Source organism: Strigops habroptila, chromosome 7 (assembly GCF_004027225.2).
Source record: "Strigops habroptila isolate Jane chromosome 7, bStrHab1.2.pri, whole genome shotgun sequence".
Classification (NCBI taxonomy): domain Eukaryota; kingdom Metazoa; phylum Chordata; class Aves; order Psittaciformes; family Psittacidae; genus Strigops; species Strigops habroptila.
Genome location: NC_044283.2, coordinates 24,660,959 through 24,681,667, shown reverse-complemented (window position 1 = coordinate 24,681,667; position 20,709 = coordinate 24,660,959). Strand labels below are relative to the sequence as shown.

The window sequence follows — 20,709 nt, the reverse complement described above, 5'->3', positions numbered from 1 at the left end:
GTAGATGTAAAGCATGAGCATGATTAAAGCCTGTGATTTTCATGTGTGTCATAGCTGATGTGTGATTCTTACCATCTGGTTCCAGGAATGGTGGTTCCAGTATTTGGCAGTATGTTAGACTGATGTAGAAGTTTCTTTTGCAGTAACTAAAGAGGTCAAATCTTATCTCAGAGCTTACAGGGCCTGAATTTTAAAAAATAAATATCTAAAATGAAAGACAATGGTGACAACGTTATCTTGTCTGCTTTCATACAAAGATAGGGTTCTAGCTGGTGCCTATGAGGGAGATTATGTGGCTTAAATGGAAGGAGTAGGACTGTTGACAAACTCTGTTGTCTTTTGAGTCCTGTTTGCACTATGGAGGACTTCTTTCAATGCCAGCCCCTTTCTGTCTCTGAATCAAGGAGTCATTAACAGTGTCAGATAGACAGATTTCAGGTCAAGGGGTCATAACTATCTGTAAATTATGAGCAAGTTTCAGTAAATAGTAACATATGATTACATGCTAAAACGAATCCAGCAGGTTTCATTCCATGTGCTTGATTTCCAGCACAGCTGTTTACCAAGTTTCAGTTGGTTAAACCTGTGTACATATGCTGAAAGTAGCAGGGCTGCACAGGGATCACGAGGACAGCCTGCTCTGCAAAATCTTTTGCTGGATATACAAGGTGGAAAAGACCAAGAATAATTCTTATCCTGGGCTGGTTATAGAGTCACTAGTTAAAAAGAACTCTCCCTTCACCTTGAAAGGCAGTCCCTGTGAAACAGGCATTATTGCTAGACCTATGCAAAATAAAATATCATGGATTCCACAAATCTTCCAAATTTCTAAATTATATTTGAAACTACCATAATAAAGGGATATATTAAAATGGGAATAATCTCTTCAAGTACTTTGGAAGGGAGTGATTCTCTTAATAGAGATGCCGAATATTTGGATGGCAAGAAAAAAGAAACCCCACCAAAAAAAACCCCACAACCAACTCACACATCCAGGATTGCAGAAGAGTAACAGGGGCATGGCAAAACTCTGTTGTCTCCTCCCAGAAAGTGCCAGAGTTTCCCAGCTTGGTCAGGTGCGTTGGGCCCCGCGTGCTGAGCAGTGCTCTTGCAGAGGCAGGAGTAGCCTTGGTCCCCTCTCTCCGCAGGAGGGCCCAGGGCTGTCACTGAGAAAGTGCCAAGAGGAGCATCCAGGCTGCGCGCTCAATGACCTCAAGCACTCGTTCCAGCAGCTTTCGTTTGTTTATTGCACTTGTTTGTGTAGCAGCCATCACAGCACTGGTGAGATGTTGCAATCGCTTTCCTTAACTCCCCATTGCAAAGACAACAAATCACCTGTCTCACATTGGTTGCTTGGGATTTGCTGTGCTGGACATCTTTTTTTAAGACCATACCCTGAGTGGAGACCTTCATAGATACTATTTTTTCCCCCGACACAGCAGCCATATGGCACCTGGACAAGGCCGTTGCGGATGCTTTGGGATTGAGACAGATGAGCAAGTGCCCCTGCGGTCTCTGGCAGTCTCATTCCTTCTATGAAGATGAAGCTCTCTGCTTTTCCCTCTGAATATTGGAAAATCTTTTCTATAGCTGTTCACTTGTAAAGCACCCACACAACCTTTGTGTTACTTTGGGAGTAATTTAAAACATTTAAATGTAAAACATTAGCATTTAAGTAGTTTATTTCCTTAAGGCAGAAGTATTAATTTTATTGGGTCTATTATAGAAGTTTTCTGAGGGAAATTATTTACCTCTTCAGAGCCAGCTGCAGAAACATATTTTTGTGACAATAAGCTGTTTTTCCTCTTTCTGTTGCAGTGAATGAAATGATCAGGTAAAATGCAAGCCTTAAAGGACAGTGATAAGGGACAAGCAAACTTACCCTTGCTCATTTCCAGCTCAGTTCCAGCGATGCATTGAAACTCCAGCTTTTCAATTTTGCTAAAATAACACAAAGTGTTATCCCATGAATTGCAGCCGAACATGAAATATAATTTCTGCAAAACGAAGTAACTTTAATTATTTTAATTACCAAAATTATTTTCTGCTGGATGCATGTATATGCAGTGCCCAATGATGTCAATGCGAAACGAATGCTTAGATCTTGATTTGGTTTTTAGTTCTCTGCAAGATGTACTTTCAATTAGAATATTTCTTTATGCAATTTGTTGCTTTCAGTAATAACTCTCAGAACTTTTATCTCATCCGAATTCAGATGTTGCACAGATCAGAGTGCAGTATATAGTTGATGATTAAACATACCTACCCAAATGAATGGCAGCCTTGCCCTCCCCTCCCCAGTGCTGGGTCACAATGTTTCCCTTTACTTCCAATGTTTAACAACAGCTGTCAGTATCAAACTGTATTTGCTTACACGCTGGAAGGCAAAAGTAGAAAAAATAACCAATATTTTTAGCAGATCATTTTTCTTATGTCTGACTAAAAGAAGGCTTATTTCTCATACTACAGTATCCTCAATCATGTGGTCTTCTTCCCTGCATCTCCCAGGCCATGAGAGTGAGAAACAAAAGACACTGAGCAAAAGTTACAGTGCCATTTAACGTTCGTATTTGGAAGGAATAAAATTTGAGAGGTCGTCAGATTGCCTTTCTTGTATCAAGAGTGTTTGACTAAAACCAAAACCACATTGTTCAAACAAAACCCTTTTGGGTATTGGGTGAAGGAAGTCACGTTTTGCACTACTACATTTTCTCCTTTCTGAAGAGCTGCAGAAAACAGTCATTATTCCAGTCCTTCCTACCTCCTGCAAAGATATTAGCAGACAAATGCTGTGGCACTATAGCAGTGATGTAATTTCTTATAGTCTCCAGGAAAAAAATGCACATCTTGCTTGGATCTTCTTTCCTCTGGGCAGTTTCTTGGACTGTCATCTGGGATTATGCTAAGCTTTACTGAACTGAACACTTGCACCTGAAAAACAGGGGATGCTTTAAATGGAAAATTGCTATGCAAACATTCTGTAATGCACAGAAACAGCTTTTTCTAACCTGGCTTATGGCATTTTCCTTAATGCTTCCCCAAGCAATACTCAGGGTAGTCACACTATCATGGAGGTCTTCCAACTGAATGGCTCCCAGAGATGCTCACTTCACAGCTCTGTGTGGGCAGACAACTTTAAAAATAAAGCTGAAACTAAGGATCTGACAATAGAAAATTCATGGGTAGGCAGCTTCAGGTTGAATTTAATGGGATTACTCAGTCCACTGGTGTTAATCAGTGGAATTGATAGCTAAAATGTTGCTTCTAAACCCTTCTCTATCTGGCATTGTATTTATTCCTACTAACGTTACCCTTGGGAGCTACATTGCCATTATGTACTGCGTATTGAAGAGGCTTCATCAGGTAATGCTTATGAGTAAATGCTATATCTGATAGGGCTATGCCTGCCCAGGCCATTAGATAGACCTAATAGCAAGGATGGCTCTGAATGGAGTTCCAGGCAAAAACACTGGTGCTTACGGACCTCTACAAGTCTTCAGGCACCATATCTGCATGAAAATGTAGGAAGAGTGCCTGGAATTACTGCATGGAAAGATTGTTCGGCTTTGTGTTGGGTACCATCAGTACGTTTGGCAGGGAGTGGGTACAGTGGAGGTTACTTGAGGTATTATGACAACTTCATTTTTACTTGAAATGCCTTGTAAATCAGTATTGAAGCATAAAGCTTAGCTTGGCATCAGCATTCAGGTGGGAATCTCTTAGCAAGGGGGACATTGTTTGAAACTGTGCAGTGCTGTAAGTACAGGCATAATCACAGTGGTGGGAAAAACAGTACTGTAGGTAGTAAAGTGGAGACATCAAACACATCTCACAGATGAGCACCACTGATTCCAGAGCTCTCTGTGGAAAGTGCATGAAATGGGGGTGGGCACTGGGGATTCCTGCTGCCCTCTGCCATGAAGAGGAGCAGTATCACAGAAGCAAACGAAGAGTGGTGGGTGAAGGGAGTGGGGGAGCAGCAAGAATGGCCAATGTCCAGCCATCTGGACATTGAAGGAGCTGCCTGTCTCAGAGACGTATCACAGCCCATAGCAGAGAGGGCTCATCCAGGTAGAAATCCAAGACAACAGTGCTGAGGAGCAATTAAGAGGGCCTAACCAAACCTGTCTTCTTGATTTCTCCCTTTTCGTCGTCTTTCTACTTCCAAAAGACCTTACACTTCAGTGTCCTCTGATATCCCCTGTACAGCAAAATACCAGAGGGGGGAAGATTTCCAGAGGCTTACAGGCAATATGCTTTTCACGATCTGGAGATACGGGGAATGGTCAGTAAATCCAAGAGAAACATATCTGACAGGCTCAACAGGCTACTGTCCTCTTTCGCAAAGCCCTAGTGGGGTTTCACCCTGGACTAAAGTCAACAAAGACCCTCACAGTCCACCTTGTACTGTGCAGTTGCTCCAATGAGGCTGAAAAGAAGAATTTCTTTCTGATCAGCCAGGGTGAAAACCATCACTATGACTCTGTGCTAGCACTATAATTACAGAGAGCCCACATTAAAACTAGAGCTATGCACACAGCTGGTTAATACGTGTGTGTGTGTTCTGTGTGCTAAGTTTTTTCACTCTAGCCAGTAATTTATTTTCTGCTGCAGAATATTTTGATATAAATGATTGGTGAGTTAATGCTGATGTTGGACACAAATACTGTGGCTCTCACTAGCTAGTGTTATGTACATGTCTGCAGCTAAGCATTTTTCAATGAAGAATGTGTTTCTTATTAGTCAGTTTTTAAAATGGCAAATAGAAAGGTGAGCAACCTTTACAAACAGAAGCAAGATATATAGAGAACTTCCTTTTAAACTTCATGATGACACATCTCCCCTATGGAAGAGAAGAAGGAAGGCTTGGAAATGAAATCCGGTGAAGGCATTTCGATTTATGTTCATTCAACACTGTAGGCTCAGCTCTGCTCTTCATTTGCATTTAAACAAGGAAGTTTCAATAGAGAAATTGTTGAATTGCTTGGGAGTGTCTTCAAGGCAGTGTGAAAACACAGTGAAAGCTCTTCTGTGCATTAACTGTAGTGGCAGGGAGGTTATCAAAACCTCTGGCTTCATTTTGGGAGGGGCAGGTGGGGTTCACCCCAGCCAGCACATGTATCATTTTAAACACATTGGAATTGTGTTGATGTAGATGAGATTTAAACTGTTTTCACTTGCTTAGGTACTTTGCTGCATTGGGAGTCTAATTAAAGATTTGTTTTATGGAAAACTGAAGAACAAGGTTAAAACGTCAAGAAGGAATTATCTCAAAACCATGCATAATAATAATTCCTAGTCAAATCTTAGAATTGTTGATGGACACTAACAAAACTGTCAACTCTCAAAACTCTTTCTTTTCTTCCTTTATGGAGATGAACAGCCGCCTTAAACTCCAACCTGATGAAGGGAAGGGGCCCTGTGTTACCACCCCGTAACAGCACTTCATGGTGCAGGTCTCTGGTTAGCCCTGGGTATGTAATGCTCTCCGGCAGCCTCACTAGACTGTGTCCAGAGTCCATGATTGCTCTGCTTTGGCAAGTTATTAACTGGCACTTAAGTTAATCATGGTGCTGCACTTTGAGTCCTGATGGGTTTATTCTTGAATGTACTGGAGATGCATGTGGGGGGAAAAAAAAAAAAGGAGAAAAAGATTGTTTTGAAGAAGCCAAATTTTGACAGTGTTTTAGGAAGTCAGATTTTGACAGGGTTTTGGGAATAGAGTTGTGCTAACATGCAAGGCTATGGCCTGATATGATCTTTGTCTTCTCTTTTGTTTTCCTGCTTGTCCAATCCAGTTCTAGGGAGTTTGCTGTTTTGTTTAAACTCAGGTTTTCCAGAGTTGTAATTATGAAAATTACTTAATGTTATGTTTTTGTAAGTGAAGTCCAAGTCATTTTAAAAAGGGTTATTCTAGCTTAGAGACTAGTTTCTGTGTTAAGACAACAGTCATGTCTGTCTTAAGGGAAGTGAAAACCTGAAGATAACTATACTTTGTGTCCTCCAGACTGTTAGAGTGCAAGATCTGTGAGTTTGTGTAAGGGAGGGCATCTGCAAGGATCTGACAACCAGATTTGCAAGCAAGTCAACAAGTGCAACCTCCCTCTGCTTCTCCTCTTTAATCCGGCTGACCACCTTGGCTCTGGAATACATTAATGCTCAATAATCCAACATTGCAGGTGGAGTTTTGATATTAGAGATGCTGGCAGTTCCTGAGAGAGGAGCCATTGCACATAGCTCAGCAACTGGCATTTGGCTATTCCAGATCTTTCATCTGACCACCCCCCCCCCCCCCAAAACCCATTACTTTTTAATTAAGCAACTTTATAAATGTTAAATATTTTTATCTGTAAGGGCAGCTTTTTGAGGCCTCAGATAAGCTTATTATATTGATGGTATTTTTCTGTGCAATAGATTTTCCTGTTAGCTTATAAAAATATTTGAGAGTAGCAGGTTTTAGTCCTATAGCTAATTTATGGTGTAAGTCTTCTGTCATCTCTGTCAGTAAGAGGTGGATAGGGTCAAATATTTTGGTGGGTTTTTTTTTTTTTAGAAAATTAATGTGAGGTTAGGTAAAGAGTCTGGGAGGATTTTTGTTTTTTTAAGGAAACCATGACCAGAACAAATGTAACTGTCTGGATCACCCATTCAAGTCAGCTTTCAAACAGGATTTATTTCTGGTTCATGAGAATGCTTTATTTCTAATTTATTTTTCTGGCTGCTCATGTATAAAAGAATGCACACAAATACCAGGAAGATGGGACCCCTTCCCCAGGCCTAGAAGGAAGGAAAATGCACAGCAAAGGGCAGGAGAGCTGCAGACCAGCTCACAAGTCACAGCTGCCTGGAGGGCATCTGCATGGTGGCTCCCTACCCAGGTCCATCACCAGATAGGTCCAGTAGAGAGAGACTAATTTTGCCTTGCTGAGAGGAAAACAAAGCAGAAACACGACTGGTATTGACTAGGCTAGTACTGAAGAGGGAAGCATGCAACCCTTTGCAGCTTCTCGAACTATTATACAGCAATTAAAATAGCTCCCACCATGTAAAAACACATCATCAGATAAGAGAACATTCTGACTCATTATATACCCTTGCCAAGATTGTTTCTCGGGGTATTACAGATTCTTGCTTGGGTCACCATGTTAAATCATTACTTGTATTCAAAATCTATGAGCCAGCTACTTGCTGGTTGAACAGACCCTTAAACACAGCTGTGCTAGTGGCTACTTGTTAGAAGGGTTTCTTCAAGCACGTAGCTTGACTGCTAAAAACAGCCTGTTTATTTTGCACAGCCTCCCCAAAGCATGAACCCCTTTTGTTGAAATCTGATTGTGAAATACAACTTTCTTATTTACCTGCTGGCAGTGGGATGCTTTCTGTGTGAGCTGGGTGTAATAACACAGTGTTCCGTTCATGATGTTAGGTGATTCGACGCTGTTGGCAGGCAGGCTGTGCCATGAGGTGCCTCTGTCTTGTCTTCCTGTCTGTTTCTTCCCAGGGGAATGCTCCATTTTCATTTGTGTAGGGGTTTTTTTAACCACTTGCATGGCAAATGCCTGTGAGAGGGAGGCAGGAGTAGGGATATGTATGTTAATGTTTACACCTCCCTCAAAATGCTCCAATCCCAGACTGCCCTGAGCTGCCCCAGGGATCAAAGCAGGCAGAGGGTTTCACTAGCTTGGACAACGGAGAGGACACATGTATCCTCCTCTGCTCCCTCGCAAGCTGAATTGAGGTGCAGAGGTCCAGCCCTTCCTCCACTGGCAATCTCCTTCTCCTTCATCTTGTGAGAATAAATGTGATCCTCCTCCACAAGGCAGTATCTGCAGCTCCTCTTCAAGAGATGAGAGCTAAGTAAGGGGTTATGTGCTTATGTCTTGTTGAGACTTTTTTTAAACGTAACAGTTTTGGTGGAGAGCATATGTGATTAGAACCAAAAATGTTCTGAAGAACTCACAGTTTCAATTAAACTTGCATGTTCTGGATGTAATTTCTTGGCCAAACCAAGAGAAAGAACTGCTTCAGAGCAGCCAGAATGGCAGAGAACACACCTGAGATGTGAGACCCCCCAACAGCAACCTATGCCCCTGCTACATCAGGTGGGGCTCTTGCATGCCACTCTGCCACTAACAGCAATGTATTCATCTTCCCCAAACCACATCTCCAGCTGCCAGTTCCTCTTTCTGAGCTGAGAACTGAAACTGGAGTTTGTAAAACACTGTTCTCACAGCTTGACAGGCAGTTACAGAGACTCCTGACAGGTAGTGATGGGTTCCCTTTGCCCCTATTATAAATTTTGCCTGCTTTCACCCTGTTCCTTATTTTCTTTGGTAAGCCCAGTCTAAATGTACAATTATATTCATTCCGGCTGTTCAGTTGAAAAAGGGTTGGCTTCCCTGTTCTGATGAGAAACAAGAGCATTGTTTGATGTTAAACAATACATTGTTTTGGTGCTTTTGCTGCTTCTGAGAGTAAGAACATCAGAAACAAAGCCCTGTAATGGGATAATAAACAAACTGGGTTTTTTCTTCACTGAAATAAATCCACAGTAGTGTGCAGTATATTAGCTGTCAGGGGTTTCCAAACCACCAGGCAGACAACTAGTGGAATTGTTCCCTTAAACACCTGTCAACTTTTTTGGATTTTTACCTATCTTTAGGTTTCTTCCTTGTTTTGTTAGAAGGTCAGCTCTTCCTGAGTATGTCTCCTGTGTTACTATTGACTTAAAATTAAGCACTGTTATAAAGAGCAACTGAAAGATGGAAAAAGATAAGAGAAGAACAATTTCTCCTTCAAACCATTCCTGCTGTGCACTGTCCTCTTTCTAGAGAAGGAGAAAAGGAAGGAAAGCAGCTCACTGGAGACAATGATTCTACTAATTAACTGAAAATAGCAGAACCAGCAGCCAGGATTTTCCATCCATGTCCTCCCTTTCCACGAGTGCAAAAATAAATTTTTTTTCACTCTCCTGTAGGTTATGCTTTTAGATGTTTTCATTACTTCTGTGACATTCCAGTAACTTTACATTATTATCTGTAGTATACTATATATTGCAGCATACAAGGAAGCCTTGGCATGGGGGTTGGACTAGATGATCTCCAAAGGTCCCTTCCAGCCCTAATGATTCTGTGATTCTGTGAAGCCTAAACTTAGTGGTTTTGAAGATAGGAGGACTTTTTAGGGTCCAGGTTAATTAAAAAATGTTATATCCTTGACAGAATGGAAGTGTAGCGTAGTTCCAGAAACTTGATTTTTACTCAGGGTTAGAACGTAACTGTACTTTTTGCGTAATTTTGATAACGTTTCTGTGAGCTGGGCAATAGAATGATTAAAGTTTGTGTCTGAAAGACAGAACTGCTTTTTAATATGTTGTTGGTTTAAGACACAGGTATTTAAAGTCAGACCTCCGCAGGCCAGTATCTAGGCACTTACACAGTCTTCAAAGACCCTTGAACATGCTTAGTTCCTACTTATCTCAGTGTGAATTTGACAGACAAGGACTGGAGGATTTAACATCATTATAACCAGCTGATCTGTGAATAGCAGAACTTATTAAGTCTGGTTTTCTACAGTATCGCCATAGGAATGCAGGGCAATTCCAGCACTGTCCAGTGTCCCCAGCTCCTCCCATCCTCCTGCCCTTTGCATTCCTCCCTTGCTCCTCTCTGTACCCCTTCCTGCAGGTTGGGTGGCTGCTGGGGGCCATGGGTGCCCTCACCCGCAGGCTGTACAGCCCTGCTGGCACTGCTTCTCAGGGTGCGGAAAATCTGGGCTCTAACTGCCCTGCCTCAGCCACGTGCAAATTTAATCTCTGAGTTAGCCCTGGCTTCCCTAAAGCTGTGTGAGCTCTGGGACCTCCTTCCATCAGCATGCTGCAGCTGGGCAGCAGGTCCACAAGTGGTGAATGGGACGAACAAGGACACGGTGTCAGTTTGTGCGCCTGGGGTGGGGCGAGAAGCCATTTTTAGGAAACCAGGCTGGGAACACCACGCATTCAGGACAACCAGGAAGAGTGTGCAAGTGCTAGGATGTGCAAACAGGGAAATTAACTCCCAGGCAAAGACAATGAGTCTATTTACTGCCTATTTGCTCAGTTACAGCAGCAAATGCTGTTTGTCTTCCGTGCTGAAATGCACTCCCTCCCTTTGAAATTTTACAGTGGGAGCTTTTTGTGTCACAGCAGCTTTAGTTCTGGAGCACCAGCGGTAAGGTGGAGTGGCTTTAGCCATTTAACTATGAGCTACTGCTGGACTTTGTTCACTTCGAAGTGCTGACCTTTGGCCAGCAGAAGTAGCAGAGAAGCTGGTTGCTCTTGGCAAACCACGATCACAGTGTACCTGGAGAGGAACCTTTTGTAAGGTGCCCTTTAATCAGCTCCAGTTGCATTAGGGGTTGCAATGATTTAGCTTCCCCTGATAGTTTCAGTAAAAGAGTGTCTGAATGCAGAAGGTCTGTCCTGCTGTTTCTCTGTGACCTACGAAGTCCCAGGCCGAGGTCTCAAAGCAGCGGGTGACTGGGTGCTCGGACACAACAGCGACAGTGGTACCAGGCACGCAACGGCTTGGTGGGACAGAAGCCTACTGCTACTGGCCAGCTGAGGAGCAACCTGTAGGTTAGTAACAGTCACCTGTGGTATGATTATGGTCATGGTTGTATTTCCTATGGTATTTATAAGGGATGCAGGCCGTGTCAGAGGGAGCCTGGTCAGTGGGGCACCTGTTTCAGCCTCCTGGGCAGTAGTAGATGCCCTAAAACACAGTGTAAGCGTTCACAGAGAAGGTGGTTGTAGAAAATCCTTGTTTCAGAGAAATCTGTCTTCCTAGTCACTAGATGCAAAAGACTGTCTTATGCTTTAGATGAGAAGGTTGTTTCTTATGTGAAGCTGACTATGATCTGAGTACAAGTGAGTATCTCTCTTAGAAATGGCAGTCACTATGGAGCCTCCGCTTCTTCCAGGTTGCAAAAGTCCTCCTGCGCCACAGAGGTGTACACAGCATGCCCAGCAACTGGCATGCTGTATTTTGCAATTGCTCTTTTAACATTGTGTTTAATCTTTTAAGGTGATCAATAACAGACCAAAAGCAACCTTTTACATGTATAAAATGGTCTTTTGGGAAGTGAATGCACAAACTCAAAATATTACATTTTTTCCTCTCTGAAATGACGTAGCTTCATGACTGCATAAGGAAACTACTTTTTTTTCTTGGCATCATCGGTATACTTAGGAAACTACACACAAGGCAATTTTAATCCACTTAGGTTTCATTTTTAATAATAATTGTTCCCAAGAAAATTGAGAGTTACCAACGAAAAGCAGTCCAAGGCCTCAGTATAACCTTGCTACTCTTTATCGGTCTTGTGGCATATCTTCAGAGAAAGATTTTGCTTCATTTTACAAAGACCAAGGATCAAAACCAAGGGAACATCACCACCTGATGTCTTTATTTGTATTTTCTGTGATGCGCTGTCTTGTACATACCACCAGTTTCGTGCCATGAAACACATAGAAAATCAAATGAAACCCCTGATGTAACATTGCTGAAGTCACACATGACAATGTGGCACCAAGAGTGAATTGGCTTCATTCAGATAAACTTATACACAACAAAATTTCAACCACCTCTTCACACACACCCTTAAATATAAACGGAGCAAATAATTCCTTCTACAGATAGAAAATTCGGACCTCAAGAGTGATGTGTAAGCGTAAGTATTTGGACAGGTGAAGGACAGGTGACAACCTGGTTGTTGTCACGTTAATCTGTGTACCAGACAGCAGTATACTACTTTTTCATATTCAAAGATTCTATGCTAAATCATGTACTGGTGAATCAGGTGGGGCAGGACTGGGACAAACTGCACAAAAATGTCTTCCTTTTTCTTTTGGATTAATCTCCAGTAATGTAGCACGAAGGGAAACATCCTTAAACATAGGTCTCTGCTTACTTCCAGTGGTGCTCTGAAGATGGCACAAAACCCTAGAAATTGACATATTTCAACCATTTTAGATGCACTGAGACTAGAGAAGGTTTTTCTCTGGATATTTGATAACGTGCTTATCTTTAAATGCAATTTATATGTATTCCCACCAATTAAATGTGAGTTTTTTAGGAGTTTACCTTGCCTGTTTTTGAGAAGGGCAAAGTCACTGAGCTTTTAAAGTTCCTGTGAAGATTTTAACTGTTTGGTTTTGTTTTTTAAAAAAGGGAGTATCTGTGCAGGATTATTGTCATTTGTCACTTGGTTAACCCCTGAATAGCTGTATTTTCCTGCTTAATTGCAGATGCCTCCTTGCAAACAGCTAACATCTCAGGTGCATGGTGAGCATTATGTATGCCCAACAGTTGAGGACAGTAGTTCAAATTAGTTACATCTCTGCTACCAAATAAACCATGTCGGGATCTCTTCCCTGCACCCAAAGGCAGCACAGCAGACAATCTTTTACTGAAGTCTTCTCCTTCCCCTCAAAGCAAGGTGGACTTGCCCACAGTGCCTAAGCTGGGCAGTCCCAGGGTCTACATGCATCCACCCTGCAGAAGAGAAGAAACATGGAGATAGTTTGGGCAGAGCTGAGAGTTTGGACACCGCTCGGAAGAGCTCATTCTGTGTCTCCAACCCCTCCTTTAGCCAAAGTAGAAGGGTCTTCCTGTGTCAGGACCTTTTCATGCAGCTTCTGAGTTTGAACTTCAGGTTTTGGTTGTTGTCAGTTTGGAAACGTCCTCTTGAAAATACAAACCTTCTCTTAGAGATAGGAAGTATGAGGCTTAGGTGCTTCCTGAATGAGGTGTATCACCCACTCAGGTGTTTTTAGTGGCTCAGGAGCAGGACATCCTAGGTCATTGTATAAGCAATTCTTTACCGAGTAAGGGAATTTAATTTAGCTAATTTAACTAATGGATTTAATTATTACAGCCTTTCAGACCATTCCTCTCATTCCTAAACATTTCAGCTATTATTGATATCACAGACACTTTGCCTGTTTTATCTTGCAAATATCTGTAGAGGTAAATTATGCCAACAGCACTCTGAGGTCTTTCTTTGAGAGAGAAGTGTTTTATAGCAGATGTGTAGTCCTGTAAAAAAATCACCTTCCTGCGATTACTGAGAGCTGCCCATTAACACAGCCCTTGAGCACTTTTGAGTTTCACTAGGCTGGCCCTACCCCTGGGGCAGCTCTGGCAGTCAGGGGGATGATGCCCAAGAGCCCCACACCAGCAGTGGGCTCTGGTCCAGGTGCAGTTGTGGAGGTAAAGGCGCCCTTTTACTATTTGTGTTTGGTTACAGTGGGTAGTTCTACCACAGGGTTGCAAAGTTCATACCAAGAACCGCTTGTGTTACGCTTGTGTTTCTGCACTGTGCAAGTGGCTCGGCATAGACGTAGCTCTGGGGCTTCCCTGTGCTGTAGATAATGTTTGGTGGTACTGCACTGACCGCTGAGAAGAAAGCTCAGCTGAAGGCAGTTTCGCAGCCCAAATCCTGCCTGCCCATAATGATGGCAGCAGTGGAGAGGAGCAGACAGGATGCAAACACCGGAGGGCGAGTGGGACCCTAGGTGAGGTTAGGTAAGGCAAGAGCATGTGACAGCACGGGCAAATCCACGCTGGGCGTGGGGACAAAGAGCACCACGCAAGGCGGGGCAATGGGCCAAGAGGTGTGACCCTGCTCCCGATCCATGGCAGCACACACCACCAACAGGTGACTTAGTCACAGCAGCTTTTTACCACATGAAGTCCTGTCTCAGGTACTCTGGCAGCACAGGATGGTATCAAGCTTGGTCTGCTTAACACAGACTTCTTTGGTAATGATGCATGGCAGTTCAGACTCTGCCGACAACATCAAAAACTGTCTAGTCCTGACAATAAATCAGTGTTCTGAGACATGGAAGTTGTGAACATGTAAGAAAACATAATGTAAGAGACACCTGAGTTAATGGATACAGTAAACTCCCCTGCAGCTCATTCAGACTCCTCTAGCCTAAATTTTTCCTTCATGTTACTGGGAGGCAGAAGAATAAATTTGTCTTCCTGAAGGAAACTGTCAGGAAGTTTTTTTATCCTATAACTTCTTTTTACAAACAATTTCCAAGTGATGCTTACTGTCTTATTTTCAGTAAGACATTAAGAACTAAAATAGAAAAGCTTATGCCCTAGCCAGAGATGATGCCTGTTGGCTGGAGGAAAAGCTGTTCACTTAATATTCTTATATTCTACTGTGACCTGTAAAAGGGCAAAACAATTTCTGGAATAGAGAGGAAGCAAGGATTATGTGTTCTAACTATGGTCATTTTCATACCCTGATTCTGGAAGCCTCCTGTAAATATAAGTATGAAGGTCTTTATCCTCCCTCTTATGAACATATATCACAAAACCCTGTGATGCTCTCCTTTGCAAAAAGGCCCCAGAGGGAACAAGTGAGAATGTTATTGGCTGGGAACCCTTAATTACCAAAATTGGTTGGCACATACTTGGATTGTGCTGGCTGGATATCCCTGCCAGTCACAGGAGGTGGCCACGGGGTGCCTTTCAGTGGCCCATGGAGTTCAACACTACGTGATGCACCTCCCTCCTTGATTCTTTCAGTACCTTCATCTTCTTGCACGTGCAGCACTAAAATTCACTGGCTGCATACAAACTTATAAAGAGTAATACTTTGGTATTGCACCCTCTGATCTCTCTGGATGGTTCAGTAAGCTCCTTGGTGTTACAGAAAGGCTCTTACCTACGCATTGTGACATCTCATCAGCTTGTCCAGAGCAGGAGCTGTGCTGTGACACTAGATTCTGCAGGCTTCGAAGGAAATCTTTCCCTGTTTTCCCATGGATTAGCTCAATGCCGGTGATTCGACAGATACTTTAAGGCAGCAATGCTGGCAGAAGGACCGGTCCCACCTTCTCCTTCCCCTCTGCCCATGCAGGTGTTCACGTGGCATGTGTGCATGGTGCAGCTGCACAAATGCTCGTGGCAGCACAAGTGACGGCTGTGGGAAGGATGGAGCAGGACCTAATGCAGCAGCAGCACCGGTTTAACATGTCTGTGAGACTGTGGTGTGAAACACTGGTCTTGAGCAACCACATCAGGCTACTGAGGGATAAACCTTCTCCCTTAGTGTTTTATTTACCTATGGACTGAAAAACAAGCATAGTATTAACCTCCCTTGTAGATATGTCTGTCCAGAACCTATGCTGTATTTATTTTAATGGAAAGCAAACATGCCGCAGAAACATAGTGGCTGTGGCTATATAAAAAATGTTTGGGTTTTGCTGCTTTCCTTCTTTTTCATGTGTTAATTAAAATCTGTTGCGCTCCATGAGGTTATTCAGTATCTGTCTTCTTACATTTTGGAACCTAAAACCTGCTTTCAGGTTTAAATGAAAGCACATAATTGCACGTGGGAAAACAGAGCCTGCTTCTCAGGGTGATCCTCAGTGCTGATTTTCATTGCAGAATGACAATTCAAGTGTTTGCTGAAAATAAAACAAAATCTTTGCCTAGTGACTGCTCAGGTTATCAGGGCAACTCTCACTGCCCGTGAACCAGAGAAGCCTAAGATTAAAAAACAAAAGGGGAAAGCCCAAGGTGTCCTTAGCCAAATTTCCCCCTAGTGGCACTCTGCCTTCTGGGCTGTGACTTTGTCCTCTCCATGCTGGGATGGGGGTTGTGCCTGGAGCTAGAGAGCAGAAGGGGAGTCCACCTTTGCAAGGGTGTTTACTGGGAATCCTCTGTGATGTGGCAAGGTAAAGAAAGGTCAGAGCACTGACGTAGGTTGTTCATGAAAGGGCTTCAGTGTGAGAGTACTTGAAAGCTGTTGTCTACAAGTGTCTATCTGAATACCTCTGAAAATCCCTTGAGATGATACAGGTTAAAGCTGTTTTGAGACATACAATTATATGTGTTTGTTGTATGCTATCCACTCAAAGAAAAAATATAAATCCAGAAGTGTTATGGTACCTGTTACAGACAGGGTGTTCTCTGGAGGATGTCCCAAGCTTTTGGTCTGCAGTATAGGAAAGTCAGGAAATGACAAATTGTGCTGTATTAACTCACATTGTGTAATAACAGGTGTAAAATAACATGTTATTCATTTAAATAAAGTGGTGTTTTCCCTTGAAACATTCAAATAGAAAATAAAATGGTTCTACAAACATGTGGGAACCTGTTCCACCAAACACGAAGTGGTTTTTTTAAAATGAGAAGGGAAAGAAATAAAAGGAAAAAAGGGCTGCCTGTTACAATATGAGATCCTATTTTTGTGTGACTGTATTGTTGCTGAGAAGGGGCTTATGTGTGAATATACTGATAAACCGTGAAGACTCTGATACTGAGATTGGAGACTTGCAGAGAGACTTTAAGAGACTCACTCTTAAATTCATGTGTCCTTTCAGTGAAATATTTTACTTTGCTCATTCCCTTCTCATTCCACTACAGTCTCTCAGTAGTTTTTGCAGGCCAAAAATAACTATAAAAGCCAACCCGCCACTCACTTCTTATTTTCCCTTCTCCTTTTTCTTGCTCATGTGCCTGCACTATCATACAATGCTGAACTACCACCCCGAAATATATTCTGAAAGCCCATTTCTTACTATGACCATCAAAAATTCTCACTCTTATCCAGATAATGACACTACCCCAATAAAATGCTGAGCCTGTGGTCAGCCTTTAGATCTCCCGAAGCATTTGGGGTTGATCTTTCTAAAAATCTCAGAAAGCAGATCCAATGCTTTATTAGTGCATGTGATCACATTGAGGAGCCCAGTGTGCATGATCAGCAGAGGTCAGATTGTGTGTCTGCTTCTAGAAGAAACACAGCTGAAGGGAAGTTCACCATTTCCTTTCTGAGTCAGGCAGAAGGTCCCCATCTGACAGGCATTAGCATATTACAGTGAATCTCACTTTTACCCCTCAAATTTCAACTTTTTTCTATCACAGTATTCAGGAGAATGATTATTTAGGAAAAACCTTTCACATGTAATCCCACTGAAGACAAAAATAAAAGGAAATGGAAGATCTGTGGGAAACTTAGGCATGGACTGGTCTGGATGGACTTTTCTCTGCACTGTTCCCTTTCACAACTCTTAGGATTTGGTCCCTCCTTAGCTGTCAATCACCAAAAATAGGAACCAACTAAATATTTATGGTATTATTATAACAGAGGGTGACACTTCATCATCATTGTAGTCAAGCTGTACTTTGAGAGAGAACATGTGTTTATATCCTGACACCAAAGCAGTGCATGCTGTATGAAGAGAGGAGCACATGTGCATACATAATCCACCTTCCTTGCTGCTTAGATGGCTCTGCCCTTAACACTCTTCCACTCTGCCTTAGATGTATTTCTCTAAGGATGCCAGTCATCATAAAGAGGCGTATAAAAAGCCATGTAATTGTCAAAAACATGGTGTGTTTGAAGCCTAAGGGAAGTGTGTCCGATGCCAGGGAAAGCTGGGGAACACACTTGCAGAACTCCGCCCGATTTTCTGAAGTTCCCTATGAAAGCACAGCCTGCAGGAAAAAAAATATTTTTTCAAATTCTGCTACTGGGGATACTAACACCTCGAACTACCCCGCAGCAGCTTCATCTGCTGATGTTCATTGCTTTACACTGGAATGGGACCATAACTTGGAAACTAACAACAAGCTGGAACTAAAAGTGAAAGTATAAAATGAAGGTCAAGGGTTTGAACAGCCTCCCTTCGTGATCCTAATTAACATGGTGTATTGAAGAGCCTTCTAAAAATGAGCCTGTGTGCTCACTAGCATCGGTGCTTTTTCATTCCACTTACATCAGAATAGTCTTCCCTGTGTGTTCAAGCATATGCACAATTGTACCTGACAGGATTCACTTTACAATGCTCATGGTTAGAAGTTTAGTTTGTTTTCCAACAGGAAAATGCAAAGTAAAGAGAAGGATACTGACTTTAAAAAATCAGTTAAGCTGGTGGATGGGAATTTAACTTATACCAGCTAAATATTTTATATTCACTTCTCTATATATAGATCACTGGGATTGAGGCATAGATTTGATTTTGGCAGAACCTCCTAGATTTTATCCCCAGATTTGAGATTGATTCCTTCCATAGTCTTAGGCAAACCACTTGATTTCCATGCTACAGCTTCCATCCCTGCAGAGCAGTTATCTGCTTCTCTGCAGCTCTTGTAGCTAAGGAGTTAACATTCGCATAGAGGAATTCTGAAGATGAAAGGCTCGCACAGTAGACTTGGGCTGCAGGCATTTTGGGACCAGGATCTGGGCTGCAGGTGTGTTTGTACAGTGCCTAACACATTGTGGCCACAGTACTGTGGATAAACAAGTATAAAAAGCCAGAACAGAGTGGTTGCAGTCATCCTTTGGGTTTGCAACATAAGTAGAACAGCTACCCTTCCTGTTCGTTCTCAGAAACCACCACAAAGATGCTTCTCTTGCTAGTCTTTGCCATCTTCCACATTCCTCTCTCTCACTTGGAGTCTTCCAGTTTTAGAGCTCTTAGCTCTACACCCATTGACTCTCCTATCCCTCTTCTCTATTGTCCAGCCTCTGACTCCGCAGTACAGGGATGTCTCTAAATTTTATATGCCCAGATTAAACCACTCAGCAGGGAAGAACAAATAATTATGTAGGACTATCTCATACAAACTGACAGTGTTTCCTCTGCAGAATCCACACCCACTCACACACTTCTCCTTCCACACAGGGATGCCCTGAGATTGCTGCCTGTGTGCTGCTTAGCAGGAGATTTGGACCAAAATTTACTTTTTGGAAAAAAGAGAAAGAAGATAGGAATGGCTATGCCAGTAAAACAAAAACAACAAAACAACTGGGAAAGGACTGAAAGCTGTAGTTGTTTTGCTTCTGCAATATGATGTTTGCTTTTCACCTTCTCCGGGCAGTGTCCTTTCCCAGAAGTGAGCTGTCTCCCAAAGCGTGCCCTGCTCCCTCTTCTCCCGCTGGCCGGTCGTGCACACTGCTCTCCAGTCAGGCAAATCCATCATCCAAAAAGTGTTTCAGTGCAGCTCCTCCTCTTGGCTGCTCGAGAAGGTGTGTTGTTTGCTTTGCCTAAGTGCTCCCGGGGCCTAATGCTCCGTTGTTATGTACAGACCATTTCTGCTGTCATGAATCATGTTTTACCACCCCTGTGCTTTTACTTCTGCACCAGGCTCTTTTTTTCCTTTCAAGCAAACACATTTGAATTTCCGTGTTTGCTGCTGGAACGGTGCACGCCAGGTACATGGCACAGGCTGAGTTATTCCTACCGTCCTGTCGCTGCCAAGATCAGTAAACCTACCTCTCACTCCAGGAGCTGCAGACCATTTTTTTTCTTACAATCAAAGGTAAATTGATTCAGCACAACCTGAAATAATTTTGCCAGGCATATATAAAGGAAAAAAAAAATCACTGAAGAAACCTCATGCTGGCAAGCAAAATATGCCCTTATCTTATCTGTTGTGAGTAACTCAAGCTATTTGCACAACGCCTTGTGCTAGGAAGGAGTTGTTTGTACATGTTTCACTCCCTTTTTTCCAAGTTTTGAATTTTGAATGAAATCGTCTTCTTGAAATTCCTCCTCCTGCAAAAATGTCATGGTTTCTCTTTCCTATGCTTCCCTGAAGGTTGGACCCAGCCCTCTTCCAAAGATCCCTACCTTGCAGATGGTTTTCTATTAATGTTCAAACCGCTCTGGAGAGCTCTCAGCATCTGGCAGTGCTAACATCCCCTCTCCCTCCCGTCCCACCCACTTAGCCTCAGCCTAAGAGCCCTTAACAAATGACTCCCAAGGAATTTAAATGGCTAACGCTCGCTGGCCAATAAAGAGATGCATAAACTGTATAACCAGGTTACACGGCTCTTGCCATTAGGAAGAAAGGTTGCTCAGGCAAAGGTGTGAGTCCTCTTAACCTGTCGCACTTCGATCGTGGGACCAGAGAGGTAAGGGAAATCTTGTTTGCTCTTTTGGGCTTTTTATCTGATTTTCTTTTATCAGGGATTTGAGACCAAAAGAATGTCATTGTCAAGATATCGAGTTTGGGTTTTGCCGTTCTTTAGAGGGTCCTAAAGTGTTGTTTGAGAAGGAAGAAACTACTTTTAAGCTTGAATTATGAGCTCAACATGTAAATATCTAAAAGAATTTGTGTAGCAAATAGCAAAACTGCTGTCAGGACAGTGAAAACTAAGCCACTGATATTTTAGACAAAGGAAAACAAAATTGTGTCTCAGAGATATTTTTTCTACTGTCTTAAATTAATGAAGTGAAATGTAGCCATTTACAACCACCTGACATTGTGTTTTCAATCAGTCTGTCTCTGCCATCATCTGTTTGTGCTGCCTCGTGTTTTGTTCTGCTTTTTCAAGAGATTAACATAAAAATCAAGCTTTACAAGTGAGTTATCAGCTTTTGGTACAGACTTATTGAAGGTGGCTATAAAGGTTGAGCAAGCAGGGGTTTTATGCAAATATTATTAATATAAATGATTCTATATAATTCACTTGCATTCTGAAAATGTGATAGCATTTTAAGAAAATCAAGTTCTGATATTATTCTGTTCATATTCTACTTAAGCAGCATGTGAAACATTTAAGGCTTGTGTATGGCATAGGACACGTGACATTAATCTGTTCACCCTTATTTAATTATTTATTAATTTATTGCTTTATTGGGGTCAGTGTGATAATAATAGTGAAGTTTGAACTTCAACCTGGACAAAATCAGTTGAA

The 20,709-nt window shown here is 42.3% G+C and overlaps 1 protein-coding gene across 7 annotated transcripts in view; it reads left to right on the top strand.

Annotated features, from left to right (window-relative positions):
* The window catches only part of RBM47 (RNA binding motif protein 47), an 80,379-nt gene that overhangs the window by 38,416 nt on the left and 21,254 nt on the right, over positions 1–20,709 (top strand). Inside the window, exon 1 of one of the 7 annotated variants that reach the window (XM_030492570.1) lies at positions 10,456–10,611. The exons of 4 other annotated variants lie outside the window; for them this stretch is intronic. The gene's annotated coding sequence lies outside the window, so the exon portion shown is untranslated. Of the gene's footprint in view, positions 1–10,455; positions 10,616–19,834; positions 19,924–20,709 lie in introns of those variants that run through there. 2 more of the 7 variants (XM_030492567.1, XM_030492568.1) reach the window with 2 other exon arrangements.